Consider the following 23,232-nt stretch of genomic DNA (forward strand, 5'->3'; position numbering starts at 1 on the left):
TGTCAGAGAAGTCACGTTTGCTCAATCGGTGCGGGCGCTTCCTATTCAAACGACTCTTACATTTTAATCGTATTGTTAACTTTTTATCCCGGGGCTCACCCCGTTTAATTCGTTAATAAAATATTGGCTAAGGACGTAACTGATAAGCAGTAAGCTCTACATGAACTCGCTATGGAAAGACCTATTGTACGCCGGATACTCCGTCTATTAGCAATGGAAACAGGTATCCCGTAAGTGGTCAGTGGTCTTCAAAGTCAATATATCCGGGCCGGACCACCGCGCTAAGCGACTCTATAAATTCATAACTTAAGCCTGCCCGTTGATCCGTACGCAGTGCGCGATCCCCATTGTGCTTAAACTACTACTACGCGTAGTTGCCCGGGAAACTGCGGTCATATCCGGCGTTTGCTGTCGAGGTTACATTCGGAGTGCTCCAAGAAAGCCGTAGACCAACGCGCAGATCCATACGCGAGTCTTGAAAACCAACAAAGATGAATTTGAGACTCCACAACGTCCCAAAGATCAACCTTAACTTGAAACTCTCCCTCTCACCTCGGGATCGACGATCTCAAAAAGAGAAAAAAGAAAAGGAGCAGCGAATTCGGCGATCTATCATTCGTCGGCAGCGAAGTTTCGAGAGTTCCAGAGGCCGAAGGATCTATGGATATTGGGATTTGACGTTTGAGAAGAATGCAGAACTTGGCACTCTGAGCTGGAATGTCTGAGAGCAACGATATCTGAATATCAAAGTAATGCGACATTTTTCGGAACTTCAGATTTCTCATGTTTGCTCTCTGGAGTACAATCAATGTATTTTTCTGATTATCACGGTGAAATGCTTTTAATGGTTCAATCAGAAACATTTTAACCGATTCATTTTAAGACATGACATTATATTTTTAGACATGATAAAACAGTCAATTGTTGATATTCCCTTTAATCATTGATAATCTAGAAAAACAGAAATTATAGAAAGCTCTTTTTTAGAATAACTAAACAGTAACAACTGAAGAGGCAAATAAGGAGTACAGCACGGATGTCTTAGTGCTATTAAATACTAATATTACTTATATAAAAAATAATATTAGTTATTATATAAAAAGTAATATTAGTATTTAATAGCACTAAGACATCCGTGCTGTACTCCTTATTTGCCTCTTCAGTTGTTACTGTTTAGATAATCTAGAAAAATTTGGTTTTTTATTTTTGCGACTATTCTTTAAAGTACAATCGGTATATTCTTTACAGAAATGCTGTATTCAAAACTGCTAGTTCAGTACAGCACTGCAATCAGTAAAGTCTCGCTGAAAGGTTAAGTTAATGACAACAACTTATTATTGACGTACTTTGCAAACACAGACACAGTATCATTGCACTCAAGGCTTATGAAAACCGTTAATTCAATCGTCACGAACGCAGAAAGTTGAATTTTGAATAGCACGCAACGAATTTGTGTATTATTTTGCAGTGAAATCTTACTTTCACTGATCACAATCAGTGAGAACTAAGCCGAAGCAGTAAAGTGGGAGTGCTCTCGTTGAAAATCAGTAGATACTCACTGTTTGTCGGTGAGACAGTCTTTTCACTGATTCAGATTCCACCAACGTCTTCAAACATCGATTAAACCTTAATCCGACTTTAAGTCTTTGTCTGAAGACAGTTTAAACTTGAATTAAGATTTAATTGACGTTGATGAAACCGGGAATAAATCAGAAAAATTTTTACCGATTCACTTTAAGAAAGTGGCATTGAAATTGTTTTACGTTGAAGTTCCACGTGTCCCAGTGTAATATATTAAGTGTATTGTCAGAATCACTCGGGAAATCTGTCGGCCCCCAGCGTCAACATTGCCGTTTTGCCGGCCGATCGCAGACGTGGTTGTCGAGAGCAACGTCGAAGTTACCGATGGTTGAAGTCGGGACGTGATTTCTGTTATTTCGCTGACGCGTCCCGTCTATTCGTTCCGGCCGGACGTGAACAATGAATTATCAATTTTCTGTCAGCGTCATCAATTATCGTAGGACGTCGGCCTAGCGCTGCGCGCGGTTTTTCTCTCGGAATGATCGCGTCCCGCTCATCGTATCGCGATCGTTCATTAATTAAACCGCTGGCCAATCAATCCGCGCTGGACACGTCGAAGCCTGACACGCGAAGCGCGACGCGCGCACAATAATTCCGCTACGAAATGCGCGTTTATTTCGTGATAAATCTGTCTGGAATTTCTTTCGCCTATTAGTGCGCATCCGCAAAATATCGCCGTCAGACATAAAAGCGACACCACTGACAGAATTGTAGACAGTGCAAAGAAATTTGACGCAGCTAAAAATCTTCCTCGTGAATTGCTAACTAGAGCGCGAAAAAATTTGATAAAATGCAACATCAAACTATTTCTTACGTAAATCAGGAAGATGAAGGAAAGAGGGATAATATAAAATGTTATACAGATAGACAATTAATATAAAAAGTCGGTATCGGAATATTTAAAGAGAGAGAAGAAGAGAGAGAATAATTTATGTATCCTAATATAATATATATTATAATATATGTATATATGATGTGAAATGAAAGAGAAATAATGTGATAATATAAAAACAAAAGAGAGAAAAGTGAAAGAAAAAATATTCAAATTATAAAGAATTATAATATATTAAACTAATTATTAATATTAATGTTTTAAAAATTATAGAAAACTGAACGGATAAAGTGATTTTGCTTTGAAAATAAGAAGACAGCGAATTGTTGACATCCACTAAAGGGACGGTAATCTCGTTGACTAAAAGGGTGGCTTGGTTACCGGCCGGACGTCGAAAAATCCTGCCATAAATCCTCGGGAATCGTCAATCGATCCCTTTGCCCGTAATCAGTGGTGGATTGTTTATAACGTTGTTTATCGGCGGAGTCTGTTGAGCGTGTCCCGGCTTTATTCGTCCCATTAATTGCCTGCTACCTATCCTGCGTCCGTACCACCTGACAAGCAATTAATGTAAACGCGACTCGTGACTGCTCGCGACATTTCCGACGCCGTTAACGAGAGTGCATTTGTTTTCGATGATCCACCGACGGCCATTCGCTGTCGCGCGTGCTCCTAATATTGCGATCTTACTGAGCGTTTTAGGTGCATCTGGTAAAATAGTGAGACACGGTGGTAGACCGTGGATGTAGAATGTCGCGATCGCGTTTACATTGCCGCCCTCAAAGCTCGATGTCTCCACGACTTGGACCTTTAACTTCTTTCGCCCGCAGCCTTCACGGGTGCCCGATCCTTTAGAGCTTTTTGCGTTTTTCCGTCTCTAGACACGATTACCTTCACGAATGATCCCACTTTTCCACGGTGTCAATTTTTAGTTAGAAATTTCATCAATTCTCACCTTCTGTAAATTCAGCTTCTAATTTTCCGGCTTTTCGCGTCTTTAAAGTTCCTGGCCTTTTTCCAGGACTCGATGCACGCAACTTTTTCTAATGTATGCTCGTACTCACATTTTCCCATGAATGGTTTGAGCTATGTGCAATTCGTAGATAAACGCGTAGATGTGAACGAGAAAATTTCGCGCGAATGGATTCGTTTGATGTCGAGTGCGCCTCGCTCTCATTGAGCGATAGTCAATATTGAATTGCCCTCGAAATCCTTCTCCTTCTCCTCCTCCTCTCTCTCTCTCTCTCTCTCTTCTCTCCATCTCTTTTTCTCTCATCCATTCACTCACTCTCTTCGTGTCCATCTCCTCGGGTGTACCAGACATTTCACGTGACACCAGCTGATACTGCATCTATCCGCGAGCGAAATAGGAAATGCGCCAAGAAGAATGGACGCGATAAAAAACTGACGTATTTCACGTCGAACCGAGGAATCGTTCCCTTCGTTGATTTGCGAGAGACTGTTTGGTATCCCAGCCGAGATCAATACCTAACATCGAAATATTCGTCCGCGACTCCCAACACTTCATTCTTTTCTATTCAATCTTGAGGATTCTTTTCTAAACGTTAAACAATTATCGTTATTCACGCCTGCACGAGTAAGAAAGGCGCTGGATATTTATAATAATTCCGGAGTGCGCGCGCTCGTGCAAAAGTCCTCCCTACGTGGAAATTATTCGAGGCAGTACGGATCAGGGAGACTGTAAAGCTCGACGCGGAGGGCTCGAAGGGTAAGATCCACCCTTCTCACGCAGGGGAAGTACGCTCCAAGGAAATCGTCCAAGTGCTATAATCCGCGGTGGCATTGTGTAACGGGACGAAGTAATCGATACGTCGCGTCCGATCTGCGGACGGACGCGACGGCCTCGATAGAGCGTGCAGTACGTTGAGCGAGAGAGGCCGTTTATAGATGATCGATCCGGTGTCGACAAAAGCCGGACAAAAGCCACTTCGCCTTCGGCTGGTGGCCGAACTTCAGTCGTTAGATCGACTCAACGGAGGTTGTGATTCACAATCACGCCGGTGCGATCCTCATAACTCGCGCGAGAGGACCTGACTGGCCTGCGCGAAGACGCTCCGCGCGATCTCGATGGGCAGTAAATCCCGTTTGGAAGCGAAGCCGCGTGAACGACCGCTTAACAACTCGCGGCCATTGGTCAAAGTGCATTCACGGCTATTGAATAGCTTTGGCCGTTTTACCGGATACTTTCGACCCTGTCGGAATTTCTCTTTGCTCGATTTATCATCGGTTTGGACAGAGCAGTGACGCATCCTTGTGGAGAGAGCGATTCGAAGAGAAGCAGCTAGTGATTTGAGGATATCAGCGTCCAAAGATATCTGTATCTGGTAGCGGGATCATTTTTAGAAATCGAGGATCCAAAGAGATCTAACTTCCAAAGAGTCTAACTTCGTGGAAGAAAAGAGAAGCAGAGCGGTTAGAGGGATTGAGAGGAGGAAAGCGGAGCTGTCGAAATAGGAAAGAAGAATCTTGCCGAGAATGTCAAAGCAATCATTCTCGTAATAAGAGTCATCAAAAGTCGATCGTTTCGTGATCTAAAAATGCAGAAGATAAGTGGAAAAGGTAGAGAATTCCTGGCAATGCTCAGAGAGAGTAAAATCCGAGAAACCGGGAGTTTGAGCTGCTAAGACTCGGGACACACAACAATTTAATGAAGACTCGAATGCCGTGGAACTTTCCCGGCGGAAGATAAAATTTTCCTCAATCGGGATTGAAGATGGATCAAAAGTTCGACTTATCAGGTATGATAAAGAAGATTCCTTCTGAAGAAGAACGTTCCCCATCATGTCGGAAGAGGATGAAACGTCCCTGTTCAACACTTATCAAAGCTCCTGCGCGGGGCTTCCTCCCGTTCCATTTTCATCTATCAACATTCAATTTCACCCTCCGAGCAAAAGTCGTCAGTGCTCTTTAACGGGATCCTTTTGGTAATCCGACAAATGGCAGAGGCACCGCAGAGGGCGCAGGCGTGGACGTGGAAGAAGTTGTCGAGTGGGTGAACATTTTTCTCGCGATGAAGAATGTCCGGAATAATTTTCTGGGTTCCCTGAAATAATTTTACCCGGTCCACTTTGCGTCGTCGCGCGGTCGCAGCCTCTGCCGTTGTCGTCGCTGTTTTACACGCTCGCTGAGAACGTTTTAAATCCTGCCTCTGGATTTACCTTCCCCTTCCTTCCCAGCGTCCTTCCCGCCGGGAAGAAGGATGGCCCGAGAGCCGCCGGCAAAAAGTTCCGACGCTAAGTGTGTCTGACGTTACCCTCTTGTTTCTCCTTTATTGTGCATAATGCGCCACTTCCCTTCCCTGCTCTGCAGTCTTCTCCGCAAGGTCGCACAGGACCTTGCGCAGGACCAAGGAAACTGTCTGTACGAACGAAAAACTTTGAGGAGGGAATTAATCGTCCGGGTGCTTATAGAATACGTGAACGCACGTAGGAAAGATATGCCTTCAGAATGCCTGCGTTACTTAAAGAATAGAGTGAATAAAGTGAAGTGAAGTGGAGTTTATAAAAACTCTAAAACCCTTTAGAGTTTAGTTATAGTAATCCGAATAATAATCAACTAAATAATCAATCTAATGCATAAAAGCAAGTTATTAATCAAGTACTAAGCGCATTTTGAAACAAGCACTAGATAATAAAACAAAAGAATAGTCAGTTGTTCATTGAGTAACTCCAGACATGTGATGAAATCAAGACTATACGAAAATAAAGACTGTAAAGACTACACGAATGTAACACGAATGATATAAGTATTAGAAAATAAGGAAGTAAAAAGAGAACGGAGAAGCGAAAGGACTAAAAACTAGGAAGAGAGGAGACGCAGCAACTCCCCCAAGTAATTACTTTGGATCCAAACAAGATTTTCACCACAACTAAAATGAAACACGTTGCTTCGTCACATTTAGATCTCCTTGAGAAAAACATCTAATTAACAAACCAATGGTAGAAGACGCTAAAGAATGCTCGGAACGGAAGTTGATTAATCGCGACGATTTCTTAATCCACACCGTAGCTACGAAACAATTACATCTTCCTTACGACTCTCGCGGACGGAGGAATACACCAGACATCAGTTTCGGATCCACGGAACGCGAACAAATTACGAGAATCTACCGGAGGATCTCCTTACAAATTCTGCCTGCTCGCAGCAAGAAAACGAGAAGATTTATCCCGGCTCGGAAGGCAGGCTCGTTATCGCGGCACAATGAAAGGAGTCGAGTGTGCGCAATCCGCGATTTATTTCCCAGAAGTTGGGAGATTTGATATACTCCGTCAGGACGCCGCCGAACGCGAGAAGTGAGCCCGGTGAAAAATTCATTTAATCCTGCCGTGAGGAGAACAGGCCGAACGCTCGCGACCGGTTAATCTTGTACGAGGTGGGAAAACAAGGAGAGCTTCTGGCAGGACTCGGTCATGGTCGCGCTCGACTTCCTGCTTAATGCCGGTCCTCCAGGGACGCGCTCGAAGCTCCCTTCTTCGCCTTGTCTTTCCTTCCCTTCCGTCTGCATCCCCGTAACCCGGATTTGTTCTGTCCTGTGAGGTTCGCAAGAGGGTTACACTGATGGAAATAGCGAGATAATCGTGTCGGCTGTGTCTTCCTCTTTCTTCTCTCTATGTTGTCGAACACTCGGACGTATCAAACGTGATTTCCAATGAACCGCGATTTTCGTAGTGAATACGAAGTGCAACAATCGGTTGACCAATCCCTTCAGTGGTGATTTAAAATGACGCTATTCTCCACATGATAAGACTTTTCTTTTTTAATAAGCACATCTAAATTTCTTTCTCTTTGTTGCCATTTTCTCTGGAGGACTTTGAAAGACGGAATATGTCTACTAAAGCGAGAGATAAGGCTTGCAAAAGCCATTCGCAGATGTACATTGCGAAATTAAATTTGAACTGTGGGTGGATAATAATGTTAGACAGTGTCATCCCCGTACAGTGTTATCCTCCCGTAGTTTAAATTTAATTTCGTAACAGACATCTGCGAATGGCTCTCACAGGCCTTATTTCTCTCACTTTAGTTGTACACTAGCGAAATGTGTCCAATTTGTATTTGCTTCATGAATGAAAAAGAAGAAATACAATAGTCTAAGTGAAATTCAAAAGGAATTTAATATTTCACCACGGATCTTTCCCGAGCATACCACTTAAAAGGAGTTAAAGACAGCGCCTTTCCTCGATGCGTTTCGCAACGAGACGCCCGTGTCTAAGAGAAGAATTAATTTTTTAGCAAATTTCAGGGAATGCATTTTCCTGTTGGACACGCTACGAAATTCATCGAGGAAAAGTGCTGCAACCTTCAATCAATCGGCTGTACCGATTATTGTCACGTCAATTGGTTGGAAAGTCGCGACTTTTGAATTTTTCATCGCGAGGGTCATCCTCGCGTCCGTTCCAAGTGCGCGAGACCGAGAAGGTTTCCGACTCGGGGGTGACTCTCTGCTCATCCCGCTACACGATTCTGACGTCTTCAGAAAGCGCGAACATATCGAAACGTCTCTCGTTGGGGATCTTCGTATTATTCTCCCTCGACAATTGGGAGAAAGGCTATTTTGCGCGCAGCATAATGGAAATCCTGGAATATAGTTCCTCTGTTTAAGTACCTGCAGGAGCTCTCTCTCTCCCTCGTGGAGGCGCAACAACCTTCCGTTACGTCAACTAATTTACTGCCCCTTCTCCTCCTTCCCTCCACCACTCTCATCTCACTCCCTCCGCCGCCCGCCATATTACTCTTCGTTTCTCACTGTTCTGTTACGATCGCGCTGCGAAAGCTAAATAGGTTCCTGTCTATTATTCATCGCCGTCTCGGAAGCGCGCCATCTTAGATCACGAAGTTCTCGAATTCGTGTACTCCCGAGTCCTCAAAATCTGCGCAGCCAAGATCCACAGATTACTCAAATCCTCGCGAGTCCCCGCATCCAGTTTGATACTCGAATTCGCGAATTATACGTTATTTAGAGCCGCGAATCCTCGTGCAAGGCACCGCTTGTTCCTTGATGTTCTCGCTTTTAGGAAGGAAGCTAGAGGTTTCACTCTAAATGCAGTATCGTCATACTCATTAAGAGATATAAACCATTACAACTCCAGGGATAACTATCTGCAAGGAGGCCACGATTCCAGAAAATCTTACGACATCAAAAAGTTCTCCTTTGTGCTAATTTAATGTCCTCCATTATCCCTTTCCGTGTCCCAGATCCTCTGATCTTTACTGGATTTCGAGGATACAGATATATTTTTTGGTGTTACAAGATTCCCCGCGCGAGTAAAGACATTAAACGAATAAATTCTCATTGTATTTCGTTAATAATTAATAATTTCCTGGATTATCCTTTCCCGCGTTTTAACCCACGATCTCTTCTCTTATCCTCATTAGATTTCGAGGATAGATATATTTTGTAGAATTATAAGATTTTTTGAGCAGAAACATTAAATACATTTGCAATTTCACCTGAATATACGTATTGTCTTTTGCTAGTAATTAACAAATTTCTCAGTTATTTCTTTCGTGTCTTAACTGAAAAACCTTTATCCTTATTGAATTTCAAGGATACAAATACATAAACGGGCTAGATATTAGACGCATTAGTAAATTAGTCTAGATATATGTCTCACCTTTCTCTCGTTTACTTTTTCGTTCACACTGTCGCGCGGTGAGAGGCACATAGCTCGCGCCGTCTATTATTCATCGACATCTCGCGCCCCGACGTCTTTCCCGATGGACGATTTCGCATTGTGCCCGCTGGCGTCTAAGCCCGGCGACCCAACCTAAGGTGCCCGGGGCTCGTGCTCGGCGACGACTGTTTCACGTGAAATAGGAAAATCCGGGAATAAAGCAATCTCTGCCCCGTCAGCGGTCCGTGACTGCGTCCGTGATTGCCGTTTTCAGGAGGACCTAGTAACTCGCTGGAATATCGTTCTCCTGTTCTCCTCCGTCGGAGAGGGTTACGCCTTTGAAAGAGTTCTCTCTCATATCTATAAACCCCTTTTTCTTTCTCCTCACCTCCGGCCAGGGAGCGCAGAACCATACTTAATCCGCGGCGCGGCGCTGAATTTTCAAAGACAATTAGAGAGCACGTCGATCGCTCCATTGGCGGAAATGTCGACCTCCCATTATCGCGGCAGCTCTCTCTCGTGAACCCAAGAGTCAACCTACTTCGAACCTGAGCTTTGTAAAGTCTGTCGTCGCGGCCGCTCTTCGACATTTTTCAGCTCTTTTTCTTTTTTTTTTTTTTTTAGACGAACAGTCAACAACAGAGATCGAGCGAACAATGGGAGAATTGCGAATTTCTTTAGGAAATGTCGTTCCTTTCTTTCGACGGCCACTTAACATTAGGTCAGAGTTAGTTTAAAGCTTTGAAAAGTATGGGAATTTGAGGGGCCGCGACACGCGAGGGAATCGTGTTTTACATAAACAAACTTCACGTTTCAATCTCTCATTGCATCATTTTGTTGTCTATTTTTTCTGAAATATCGATTTTCTCATATCAGCCGCGTGTCTCGCCGCAGGAGTGACAAGACCGTCGTTGTTATCTCATTAGAAGGTGAGGCGATGAGAACAAAAGCCTGATGGCTTTTAGTGTACTCCTTTTAAGGCGGGCACGTCTTTCTCTCGTGAGATTAACGAGGGTGGGTAACCCGTTCTTGCAGTTACCGCGGCATTGTTGAACTGCAGCCCTTGGCCGAGAGTGTAGCTCTACGCCCTCACGCGTACCGGTAATTATTGCGTCGTTAAGCCCTTTGCGTGCATAATAGCGATCGCGAGACGCCTGCCCCCTTCTAATATTACGTCGTTATTAACGTTATTCCGTTACAGGCTTTTGCATGAAAGCTTTTTAAAAGATGAATGTTCCGGTGAACTTGGCAGTTTAAGCGTCGCGTAATTCAGGTGTCGATATGGTAATATCTCGGCATCACAAACCGACGCATTTTCACTTCAGTTTTTGCGTCGAGCCCGCGAGTCCTTTCAAGTTCTCATTTTAATTCCGACAGATCTCACAAGCCTGTCGATCGTTTAATTTTCGAGCACGCATCGCGAAATGAAAAAAAAAAAGGAAAGCGAAACAAGAGTTCAGGGTTACTTTGGGCGACTGAGTCAACTGCAGTACACCGCGTGATGATGAATGAAGACGGAGATCGCCGGCTATGACGGTCCGGCGGACATTTTTAATCCGACAAAAGTTTGTGAATTACGCTCAGGCGCGGACGCTTGGGGGAAAGGGGTGCTATGACGGAGGGGGAAGGAAAAAGGATTATGTCCTCCCTAATGGCTCCTGCTCCCTTAGTCTTACGCTCCGCTCATCCGCTTTTTTCGCCTTCCTCGCCTCCTTCCCTCTCTTCTCTTCTCCTCCCCTTCAAGCCGCGAATACTCATTAAAAAAGTCTTCTCCCAAGAGCTCCGGGGGGTAAAGAGCGAATACAAAAATGAAAATGGGACGAGAGGGTTGAAGGGAGACGCGGTAAGGAAGACGGGTAGGAGAGGGGAGTTGGAGAAAGAAATTTTTTACCGCCCGCGGCACGAGACCTATCTCTCGCTTTTCTCTCTCTTCTTCCTTCCACGACCTCCACCGTTCTTAGTACACCCTCTCGGCTTCCTACCGTTTTCATCCTCTCTCTCTCTCTCTCTCTCTCTCTCTCTCTCTCTCTCTCTCTCTCATCCTCGCCCTCCGCCCTCTCGACCCACCGTCGCCCAGCTACTCCACCCCTTCGGGGTACAAAGCTGCGACCTCTCGCGAACGCTGGGGTTGACATTTTATACGACCGCGGGGTCGGCCGCACTGAAAATAATTATGGCAGCGTTAAGCGCGACGCCATCCCTCCCCCGCCGTTCTCGCGGTGTAAGAACTTCCTCGTGGGAGAGGTGAGATCCTTATATCGGCCCGGATAAAGTCACCGCGCGGCGTTACCGAGCTTTATAATTTAGTGGCGCGCGACGGCGCGTGCGACGCATTTTTCACGGCACGGACGACATTTCCCGCGCAGGAACGTCCGAGAACGCGTGTCCTTGCGGAGGGGAGGCGCAGGAGGAATAGTTATTCGCTCACCGTGTGAATGGCGCTTAGTCGTTTAATTAATGATCGTTAGCATTGTTTGACGGATTAATTAGCGTAGCGGTGGTGCAGCGGCGGCACTGGTGTGGTGGCAACATTAATCAGAATATCCTGTAATTTAACACTTTTAACGCCACAACACACGGAATTCCACGTCGAGAAACAATTTTCCCCCGTGTCGCCAGTGCCTGAGCGATCGTTTACGAGCGAAGAAGCGGCGTACGCGGGCGCGACGATCGATCGCGAGGCGATCGCCATCTTCCTCGCGATCCCTCCCTTCCGCTAAGACCCGAAAAAAATCGACGACTCGTTTTCCGCACGCCAGGCGGTTAGAGTCGCGGAATGTTGCCACGTATTAGCATAACAAGATTCTCTCGTGCACGTAATGCGGCGGGGTGGGCGGGAGCGGCAGTGCGAGGGTGCAGGACGACGACGACGACGACGACGTAGGGCGCGTCGACCTAGCCCCTCTCCTTCCTCTCATCCCTCCCGACTCTCTTAGATTTGCATGGCCCATTTAAATGCAATTTCTTTTCCCCTCGATCGAGGAATTACGTGAATACGCAATCCGCCCGGCCACAAAGTTTGCGTGTACTTCCCACCGCGGGATTAAAGAGGCTCGTGCCAGAGAGTCCTCCTCCGGAGAGTACCGAAGGAAAAACAAAGACCCGCCGGAGTTACTTGCCACCCTCTGTCGATAGATTCTGTCGATAGACGCCCTGTGTTGGCTGCTTCCCGTTCCCCTCTCTCCACCCCCCGACGACGAAAGATACACGCGCCCTGAAACAACCCGAAAACCAGCTAACGCTTTGGTCCTTACACTTTGGGATCGTCGGTCAGTTCCCCAGGCGTGCGCGTCGCTTTAGCCAGTAAAACCCATTAATTCCGAGCGCGGTCAACGGACGCTCATTATTAGGTTTCGCGTCAGCTCCGCGTACGTTAGAGCGTTATTAAAATAACAATCGGTCTGCGCTACGGATTAGGGCGACGAGGAATTACTCGAGTTCCGGGCTGGGACCGACGAGATTAGTCCCAGAGAAAATGTTCGATATCGTCAGGGTTCCTAGGGAGAAAGAGAGAGAAATAAAGTTTTAGAGAGAGAAAGGGAAGGGCGAGAGGCAGGGAAAGAAGGAAGGGTTGTCCAGGAGACACCATATGCAGGAACGCGCGCGAGGTAGGAGGAAAGTTACGGGAGTTGTTATTACTTTTAGCGTCCGACCGGCGCACCAGCTGTATAATGCAGCCACTACTGTCGCGTACGCACGCTTATGCACGTAATAAGCAGTCCACCGCGCATTCCAACTTTCTACTGGTCTTCGGAACTTTTTACGGTACCGCGTTTCCGTATCCAGCGGATATTGTTTCTATTAGGTCCTTACGAAAATTCCGCGTCGTTTCGCGCGTCACATTACTGTCGCCGTGTCGCTCGCAAACTGTGGCCGTCCCAATAGCTGCGCTCTCCGCTAGTCACGAAGGCGGAAACACCGCGGCCGTGTACGAAGCTCAATCTCGGAGCTAAACTTCCGTTGAGTCCTCCGTGGAATTTAATTGGGTCTCTTCGTCTTTGGAGATGCCGTTCTCTTTTTTCCGTTCGGCTGATTTAATTTGTTTACATCAGCCCGTTATTCGTGACTTTGGGATTAATAAAATAGAACAAGGCCGGAGGGATACACGCGGAAAATAAGAAGAGAAGATGATGCCTCGTGCGCAACACAATGCACATGCACACGCAACATCATTAAAAAGTTGTAACGAAATATCGTGTTATTTAGGAATTGCGAAAAAACAGCTTGTTACGCTAAAATTCCAAGCAACGCGCCTTTTCGCTGCTTACAAGTTTAATTATGAATGTCACGGAATATGAAATAAACGGCCGAGGTTGCGTAGTTTATGTTCGCTAATGAAAACTGGAGTATGTGAGAAAATATCCCATAAAAAAGATTATCTTCACAGATCAAATTATTCGCGTAAGATTATACTTATTCATAGAGTAGATGGTTAATTTTAGAATCCTCAAAATGGTAATCCTTGAATAATATCTGTAATAATGAGGATCTTTGGAGATCCACACAGGATATTATTTAATTATCTTTGAAACCAAATTAGTGTCTTGGGACGCCGTGGTGTTATTGAATTTTCCACAAAAGTGGACTAACGCGACTTGCGATAGTTCGCCTGCGAGCTCCGCCGGATTTTTGGCCTGTCGAATTCAGGGCAGGCTGCGATCGAACGCATTCGTAGGGGACGCGAAGTCCGATTGACTGTCCACAGGAGACAAACGAGGTAAATGAGACACGTAATTGATTTCGCCGGCCATTCGCGACGTAATTAAAAAGCTTCCGATAACGTGGGTCGGCCATTGTTGCGCAATGAAGCGTGACTCACGCTCGTCAAGCATCGAAGTTATGCAGCGTTACAGTTCGCAACGAAATTACGCCCGCTGAACGTCATAAGTTGCGAAATTTGCATTTAGCTCGGCCTCCGAACTGTAAACTGCGCCATGCCGCGGGTAATCGAATTGCGAATACCTTTTCATGCTACAAACTATCATCGCTTATTTGTGTGAGCCGTCAATATTATTTTGCCGAGATATTTCGATCCTTTTATATCATTAATTATATAAAGGGAGCGTCTGTGAGTCATTGATTTCTTGTGTGCGTGCGTGTGTTCATTTATGTTATAAATGAATAGAAATTCATCGCGCTCATATATGGAAAGATTTAAGATTAAAAGATAAAGTGTGATAAACCTAAAATTCAATATTTTCAAACAAACTCAATTACTAAATTTATGTTCACTCTGTATAATATCACAAATTTATCAGCAAAACATAAAGTTCCAGTGTTTTCTTAAATTTCCTCTTACCTACTTACAGATCAAAATCGTAAAATTTTCAGCTTCTCACTCCCGAAATAAAAAAGTTAAAAAAAATCCAAATTCTTCAAAATTCGTTTGTGTGAGTAAGAACTATTTTTAAAATTTTCTTCCTTCAAATTTATTTTTATAGATATATCGCGACGTGTATATAAGCACATTGCGAATTTATGTCACATTTGAATTGATTGAAACGAGCTCAACTCGTGCATTTAAGTTCGTGCATTCGCTTCGACCTCACGGCTGTTTTTAGGCTTCACCTTTCATTCTTTTGTGCAACTGCAGGTCGCGGATTTTCCCCGACGCGAGGGATTAAAGTAAGCTCGCTGAAAGCTGATATTAAAAATGCTGAGCAAATAATCGATCTCTCGATTACACGGGGCTAGATGTGCGTGTCGGTAACCCGGTAGACAGGACGATCGGAAAGAAAGGGAGCTTAAGAAAGGATTGAAAGCCGTAAAGAATAGTTCGCCGAGCGTACTCAGTGACCGGGCTTCTTCTCTCTGCCTCTTTCTTTCTCTCTCTTCTCTCTCTCTCTCTCTCTCTCTCTCTCTCTCTCTCTCTCGTGTTAGGAAGACTCTCTACGGTCCAATCATCTGGTGCAGCCTCCTGATGGAGCTGTCAATTGCAAAATTGTAGGCGAATGGCCCGTAATGGCTTTCCTGTAAATGCGAGACACGGGGCTAAAAGCTTAGAACCTGTATCGAACGAATAAATATTCAAAATGACGTACATTGTAGCGCAGTGCGCGGCACACGCATTTACGAACAGGATTTAATAAATCCTACAATAAAAAAAATTACGTGGCCCTTTGTAATTTTTCGATCGCATAACTTCCGTTATGCACATTTCTTTTATGATATTTTAACATTAGATATACGCGCGTGCGCGCGCGAGAAAGAGAGAGACACATTAGAGGGAAGAATATAATGTCATTTTAAACAGATTGGCGCGCGAATCGTGACTGCGACCTTCCGAATTACATATTCGAATTTTTGAAGAGGCGGAATCTGTAAATACACCTTTTGGAGACGACTTCCAGATAAGAAAGGGAAAACCCTGGTGTACATTGCATTGCATTTAATAGCTCGTGGATAAGAAGCCGTAGATTCACGAAGGCCGAGTTAAATGAAGTCGCGAGATTCGAGACGGAGGTTGCCTTTCAAAGCACTTGGAGTGATGGAGTCAGGAAGTAACACAATGCTAGGCGATACTTTAATCTCTCGATAATTCCTCGTTGACGTCTTTCCTTCGATTTTACCGCACGTGCAAAAATTCCTGACGAAGCGATATCGCGGGGCTTGTATCTCTCGACAGGATAACTGTGTGTCTGTATTAAAAAAAATATTTTCATCCTCGCGGACAAAATAGTCCGAAAAATGAAAATTTTATTAATTACGTGTCTCTGCCAGAATATATCGGAATAAAATATGAACGACACTGTGGGGAGAATCGATTTATATACACTAGTATCCCAAAGCTATTGTGAAATTTTTTAATAGCGTATTTCGGAGTTTAATTGGAGCAAAAAAATATCCCAATATAAAAACATCGGAGGACGTTGTCATTTATCTCAAGTTGCCAATTTTTAATACTGTATATCTTTGCGACTAAATTCTCAATTGAGATTCTCTATTCCATCTGAAATTAGCTGAAAGATGCAATCTTATTATTCATTCTACCTTCTGAACTTGCGACAAGCTAACATCTTTTTATTGCTTTATAATTCAATAATATCGATCTTTTGACATTTTCGTACTAAGCTTTAATTAAGCTCCAGAATACGTTATTGAGCGATATACATATTGTGCGATCGTCTCGAGGGATGTCCTGCATATTAAAAGAGGAAAAGTATAAACAAGACTCATGTTGTTGGGAGAGAATGAAGATGACTTTCGAGTCTCTGTGTAATGCCTGCATCCCTGAAAACCTATATAGACATTTTTTGGAAATTCGAAAACAGTTAGCAAACTATTTCACACCTCCCTTCTTCGCGCATCAGTTTAAACACAGCTGTCGTGAAGTTAGCGGGAAGTGCGTCTACTTCGACCAGGGGTTAATGACACGCTGAAGGCGGAATGCGGACCGCTCGAGTCCGCACAAATACCAGTAGTTTTCCCTAGCATTTTCGCGGCTGAATTTTCGCTAACGCGCGTGCAAACACGCGGAATCGTTGGCCGCGCGGAAAGAGCTGTTTCGCGGTTGCGCGAAATTCCGCCCGTCGTCTCTCGCCGTTCGTTTTCGTTCCTCAGTCACGCCCGCTACAAATTCGATTTGCTCGCCTCTCGCTCCTTCGTTGTGGGTCCCTTTAAAATTTCATTTCCCGTGTCCTTAGCCCGCGACTTTCCAGCGCATCCAATTTTCCACTTGGCCTCGTCGACCAAAGCTCCCAACTCCCCCACAAACTGATATCTCAAATTCATAAGTGAAATTAATACAACGTACGAGTTTGCGGGTTATTGGCGACTTGACTCACACACACATACACACGTACACACACGTTTATCCTCCCGTCTACGTTCCCTTCAGTTACGAAGTGTAAGCCCTCAACGGATGAAGGGTCGTTACACGACGCGGCGATGTTCGACGTCTCAGACTTAAAGTTTCCCGAAGAGCCGCGATACTCGGCAACCGATGACCTCTCCGTTATATATCCTCTTCTACTCCGCAAAACTGTACTCCAGCCCGCGAAATTCGCGCGGTAGAGGCATCGGAATTAGTTTTGGACGAGAGTTCCTCTCTCTCTCTCCTCGATTTCCATTACTAATCCCAGTTAATTTCCATTACTAACTCAGCCTAATTAAGCAGTCTACGAGACTCCCCATTTCCGCCGCTTCCGCCGGATGATCGCGCCCCTTTTTACCAACTTTTCAACCCCGAAACGAGAATGTCTTGCTGATTAGCAAGTCTTCAGAGAGTGGCCTCCTGCCAAATCTTCGAATTCTTGGAGTCTGGGAAGATTTCGCAATTGTGTGTCGAACTCTTTCCTGAATATTCGAATCTAAGAATGTCGCGATTTCTTTTTCTTTCTCTTTTTTTTTTTTCTTAGTTATTAGATACAGCTTTTGAACTTAATGCGTTGTTGAATAGCTGAAATTTTCAGATTGCTAATCAATACGTTCACAGTACGCGTCGAGACGCTATTTTAGTTCCTCGAGTCAATTGAAGCTCTTGAAGGAGAAGAGTTGTTAAATTATTCAACTGTCTTCGCGCCGTTTCGACTCGATTGTGCGCGATTTACTGAATATTTCTAAATACTATTTGCAATATGGGCGGCTTGTTGAATATTAGCATGCCTTCTCGGAATATATTTTCCTGTCTCTGAGAGATCTAAAAGTTTGTGAAGAAATTATCGTTTTGAATTGTCGGGGAAGTTGCTAAGGAAGACTATTCATACTTTGAATTATCCGGATTCCTGGAGTGCGCAAATTTTCTGATCGCGAGGAGGATCATTCGTATCTTCATAACGACGACATCACACGTGCAAAATACTGCCGCCGACGAAGTAGAAGTTGAACCGCGCTTGCAAACCCGAACAATTAAAAATTCGCTAAAGAGTCCAACACTGTAATGCCGCGAAATTGAATGTTAAGCCGCAAGCGGGCTCTTCGGGATTTAGAGACGGAAATTCCGATAGCATATAATCGCCGGGTTATAATAACTTCTGAATGGGAAGCAATTAAAGTTAATTGCGGCGAAGAAAGTTCGCGCCCGCTCGCTCTCGCTCGCTCGCTCGTTCGTTCGTTCGCTCGCCGGCTATCCTTTCGAAGCTGGAAATTGTAATTTTAATGAAACTCCGCGACACGTCATTGACGACGGGGCGCGGTCGAAGCAATTTGTAATGATTGTTAAATAACAACGGAGAAGCCGATAAATATATACGCGCGTACGACCCGTAGAAGATCGATTCACGTTTGATGGATCAAGTTTCTGGTCACATTAGCACATTGTGCGGGGCTGCACGCGGGAATTGATTCGTTAAATCTATATCCCGTGTAATGATCAGCGCGGCGTGAAATTAACGCGGGATCGTAATTAAATTAATAACCGGATTACGCCGTGTTGATCCTATAATTATCGTTTACACGCGATAAGGTTTAAAAGCCCGCTCCAGGAAATCGATGTAATGCGTTACGATCGCGCGCAATCTCCCGGGAGGTGGTCTCTAATTAATATTCAATTATCTTTAACATATTGTGAAATTAGACGCGCGTTCTCGCACGACCCTCATTCGAGACGCTCTCGCCGCTCTCGGTGATTGGCTAAACGACGAGTCAGTCGAGGCGCATTTCTCTTGTCGGAATGTGACAGAAGCGCATTAATTTTATCTCACGATATTGTGACTCGATATTGCGACACGTCTGCATTGCTGTTGCGCGAGTCGCGCTAAACGGATCTCTCGTTCGCAGGATTGATATATCTCCAGCGCAGATTGAGAGAGCTTGCCGGATTAGTCATAATTTTTAATTAGAAATCTTTCCGTATGTGTGCGTGCTGTGTGTGTATGTATGTTTGCGCGCGTGAGACTTCAGTTTCGCACAGTTCACTCGAAAAATTCCGTTAGAAGAGAATCGTGCGCATTCGTTTATCTAGCGCAATAAAATTTCCAGACGTTGCACAAAAACTACACAGAGGAATTCGAAAATACAAATAAAGGGGCAAACATGAGCGCGCATAGAAAAATATTAAACATTGCCTCCGCGCGTGAAATGCCGCGTAAATCTGTGTGTTTACAAAACTGCAAATGCGATAAACTATTTTCCGCGCGTTTCCCTCTTCTTTCTCTCCCCCCCCCTCTCTCTCTCTCTCTCTCTCTCTCTCTTTCTCTCTCCTTTTTTTAACCCGCCTCGGAAATTTACCGTCGCCGGATGCGCGCGAGGAGAAACGATAACGATAACGTCGCGCGACGCGAAGATCGCTCGATACTTGGACGGGGAAGCATACGCGCGGCAGCAGGCTTTCGCCATTCAATATCGAAATAGAATTTAGTGGGTAAGGGAGAAAGATAGAGAAAAGGAGGGAGAGTAGTGTGCGAGGGGGGCCAGACGGGACGTGGGGTCGGTTGCCCCAAGCCTCGGTAAATCACGGCCCCGCCATGTTTAATGCAGCTTTTTCAATTGTTCTCGAGGTCACGTATTCACACGGCGATCCCTTCAACTGCCGATTTACGGCCCCGGGACCAGATAGTAACCAATGTCGATGTCAATGCGCCGCGAGAGATCATTGCCGTAATCTTCCGTGGATCTATTGGATCGCTTTATCTCCTTTTATTACGATATACTTCGGCATTCCACACCCGGCGCGTATCTAATTTAAGCTCTCGCCGAAACGCCCAGATTCGCTTTTACTTTCCGAAAGAGAGACAGAGAGAGAGGGGAAGAGAGAGAGAGCGCAAAGAGATCGACGTAACGACCCCCGCGCAACAGAGTCCTTTTTGGCGCAGAAAATAACGTCGCGAGCGCAGCTCGGCGCGCGGACGAACGAACGAGCGGGATGGAGAGGATTGCGCGAATTCTGCGGCTGCAAAGCGATTTATGGGAAACGAAGGCGGGCTATAAAATAACACTTCCCATTCAAATCGGCAAATTAATGGTCGCTTTCGTGGATTCTTTGTTTGGGTCGCACGACAATGGCGGCCTGCTGAGTTATTATCCTGAAATAGTGCGACAAAATTTCAGGAACGTCGGCCCCCCTTCGCAAATTTTCGTCCTGTGCGCGTCCTGCCTCCCTGATAGATAATTTTCTAACCAAACGGTCGCGCGTAGTCACGTGGTAGAGGGTGCTGTGGGAGAGCCACAAACAGCTGAAAGAAAGAAAAGAGAAAGGAAAGATCGAGGAAGCAAAACTGTGCATTCGCATTCGCGTCGGAAGAATCCGAAAAACTCTCACGGAAGTCTTCCTCAACCGCGTGGGTGTGATCGTTAAAGTCCCCAAAATTCTACGATCCGGAGATCTCGGCGAGAACCCGGATTCCTCCGGTTACAACCCCGGCGGATTCCACCTGTCCAGGTGCGCATTAAATTGACATCGCACTTTTGCCGCGCCCGGCCCGCGAATTGATCGGCTCGCCTAGGCTTCAAAACTATTATCTAGTTTAGATACTTAAGTCCTCGCGGAAAGTTACTCCTCGCGAGCTTTAATCTCTCTAAGCACGAGGTGATTATAAAGTTTCTTATTAAGTTTCGGTGTAGCACACCACCACACGCATACTCCGGCCGCCATTGCGATACACGGGTGAAAAACTTTGCCGGTACCTCGGCTATATGTAATCCTCCTCCTTCTCCCCCCTCCCCACCCTCTCTCCCGGCTAGTAGAAGAAAATGCGAAAGTGCTCCCCATATTATTAGAACGCGTTTCCCGCTCTTGCGAAGCGTTATTCGGCTGAGAAAGGTGCGCGTCCGAACAATGGAGGGAATTTGAACAATTCGTACGTCGTGCCTCCCTCCCCCAACCCCCCGCTAAGCACGAGTGAGTCCGGACGCATTACTTCATTTCAAACTATTTTAAATCCGCACCGAAATTATTTTTACTTCACAGCAGTTTTTTTTTTAATTTGAGTCGACTCATTTATTTATTTTCTATTTTCCGAATGTGCAATACATTTCGCAAATTAAATACGCAGTCTCTTATGCAGAAACGAATTTTATGTTTTTTTTCCGAACTACTCTCCCGATACCGAAATTATTTTTATTTTGCAATGTTTTTTTAAATATACCTTTCATTTCAATTATTTTATTTCCATTTCCTGAGTGCTATATTGCGCGCACGAATTAAATATATAGTCTCACATAGCAACAAAAGACTTTGCATCCCTTGTTTTTCTGTTATTTTATTGTTCTCGGTTGCTCGGGGGGATATCTCCCGTCATTACATTTTCCGACTCTCTCTTTATTATTAAAAAATTACAGAGTAACAGCCGTTTTTCTTTGATAAAAGGAATACAGTCGCGACTATATTTTCCCAGGGCGCACATCACTCTGATGCATCAATGTGTATTCATCCTCCTCCACCTACGTACTATTCGCTGCATATTTATCTGACGTTAAAGAAGGTCCTGCTTGATGTTCCATATTAGGATTGATGCGAGCTTCCACTCGCGGGAAATACGGCGAGAGCTTTCGCCGTATGCAAAATCGCCGTATGAAGAATCGCGATGAAAGGCGGACGAGGAATCGGCACGGATTTCTTCGGCTACATTCGCGACGCGATGGAAACGACAATGGAGCTTACACGCGCAAAGATGCCCGCCATCTTTTAGCCGCGCTTTCGAGAAATCGCTAGATAATTGGCTGAATTAATGAGGTCACATTCGCAAAGTGAGGATTTCGCAAACAAAAATTCGCGAGGTATCATTGTAACGAAAAGGAGTACATATCGTTTCGACGGGGAACGAGATTTCCGTCGGCAGGCGCACGCGATTATTCTGCAAATTGCAAAATTTAACGCTCCGTGGAAGCGTCGAAATTTACAGCTGTGCGCCGCGTTCCGAAATTCAGAAGACTGCATCTTAAAATCATCGTTTTACGTTCATTCGCGCGCCGAAGGAAAGTTCTTAACTTCCGTCGGCTGCAGCCGTGCGCGATGCCCCGCGCCTCTCCCTCACCGGCACAAAGTGGCGAAAGCACCGCGGTGTTTGAACGCGCGTTCTTTGCGCGAAGCGGATATCCATCGCGTGTTGTCTGAAATCGCTTGCTGCGTTTTAAAACGCCGCTGATTCGCGGAAAAGGAGAATCGTTAACCCGGCGCCGCCGGGAGCGGTGGTATCTTCGCTTTCGCGATCACAAAGAGCAAATATGGCGGTTGGATACGGTACTTTGCGCGAAATGGATATCCATCGCGTGTTGTAATTGGAGGGAAGTTGCATTTTGCCGATGCGCCCGCTGAAGGCGAATGGCATGTGAAATAGGTCAGTGTAGGGCAACTTGACTCGATATCAAACGCTCCGTATAATTGTTACAGCGATTATAAGTTTACGGGCGGAATAAAAGGAGAGAAATCGTATGCGCGCGTACATCTCACGTTATGATTTATAAAAGTAAATTGGATATCTGCAAAATAAACTACGTTTAATGCGGGATTATCTGTCGGCGGATGGACGCGTACATCGAATCCCCTTCCGTAGGAAAATTGTGTACCAATAATGGGAGTTTATCCTTCGAAATCCCTTTGCGTTTGATTTCCGTCCAAACTGAAATTTAATCTACACTGTATGATTACTATTTAGACATATATCGAGATGCGACGCGATGCTTTTTAAAGCGAGCAAATAACAGCGCGCATCTTTTTTCCCCCGCTCATTTTCCCGTTCGCACATCCAAAGCGCTCGACGAGCTGGGCAGTATCATTTGTAAAACAAAAAGAGAGACATTCCGAAAAGTAACTTTCTTTTATCAAAGCTAAACTGTGTGCGTTCTAATTTTGATGAAGTGTCTTGTAAAGTGTTTCTCAAATTACTCAAATTGTCAGTTTCTAAATTGCTTAAATTGCAACATTATTCAGATTCTTTGCATAAGATGCTTTGAATTTTTCAACCCTCAATCTCGTTCAAATTACAGATTCAATATTCTGATAGATGATAGTCTTGCTTGGGCGAGGAAAAGAGAGCGTTGAAAAGTGTTATTATGAACTGACATGATCGAATAAAGTAATATCTTTAAAAAAAAGAGAGGAATACCCCGAAAGATGACTTCATCTATCAAAATCAAATTATGTGCGTTTCAACTTTGATGAAACGTCTTGCAAAGTGACAGTGTTTCTGAATTGCTAAATTGTCAGTTTTTAAATTACTCAAATTGCAACATTATTCACATTCCCCCGAGATTTTTTGAATTTCTCAACTCTCAATCTCGTACAAATTGCAGATTCAATATTGTGATAGA

General features: G+C 44.8%; 2 protein-coding genes across 2 annotated transcripts in view; one reads left to right on the plus strand and one right to left on the minus strand.

The window, feature by feature from the left end:
* Positions 1-23,232, minus strand: part of LOC116843285 (neuroligin-4, Y-linked) — a 219,379-nt gene that overhangs the window by 192,637 nt on the left and 3,510 nt on the right. The gene's annotated exons all lie outside the window — the stretch shown is intronic.
* LOC116843282 overlaps positions 1-23,232 on the plus strand; it is a 274,864-nt gene that overhangs the window by 165,010 nt on the left and 86,622 nt on the right. The gene's annotated exons all lie outside the window — the stretch shown is intronic.

Source organism: Odontomachus brunneus, unplaced genomic scaffold (genome assembly GCF_010583005.1).
Source record: "Odontomachus brunneus isolate Ranch 3 - 2012 unplaced genomic scaffold, Obru_v1 Obru_scaffold_031, whole genome shotgun sequence".
NCBI lineage: Eukaryota > Metazoa > Arthropoda > Insecta > Hymenoptera > Formicidae > Odontomachus > Odontomachus brunneus.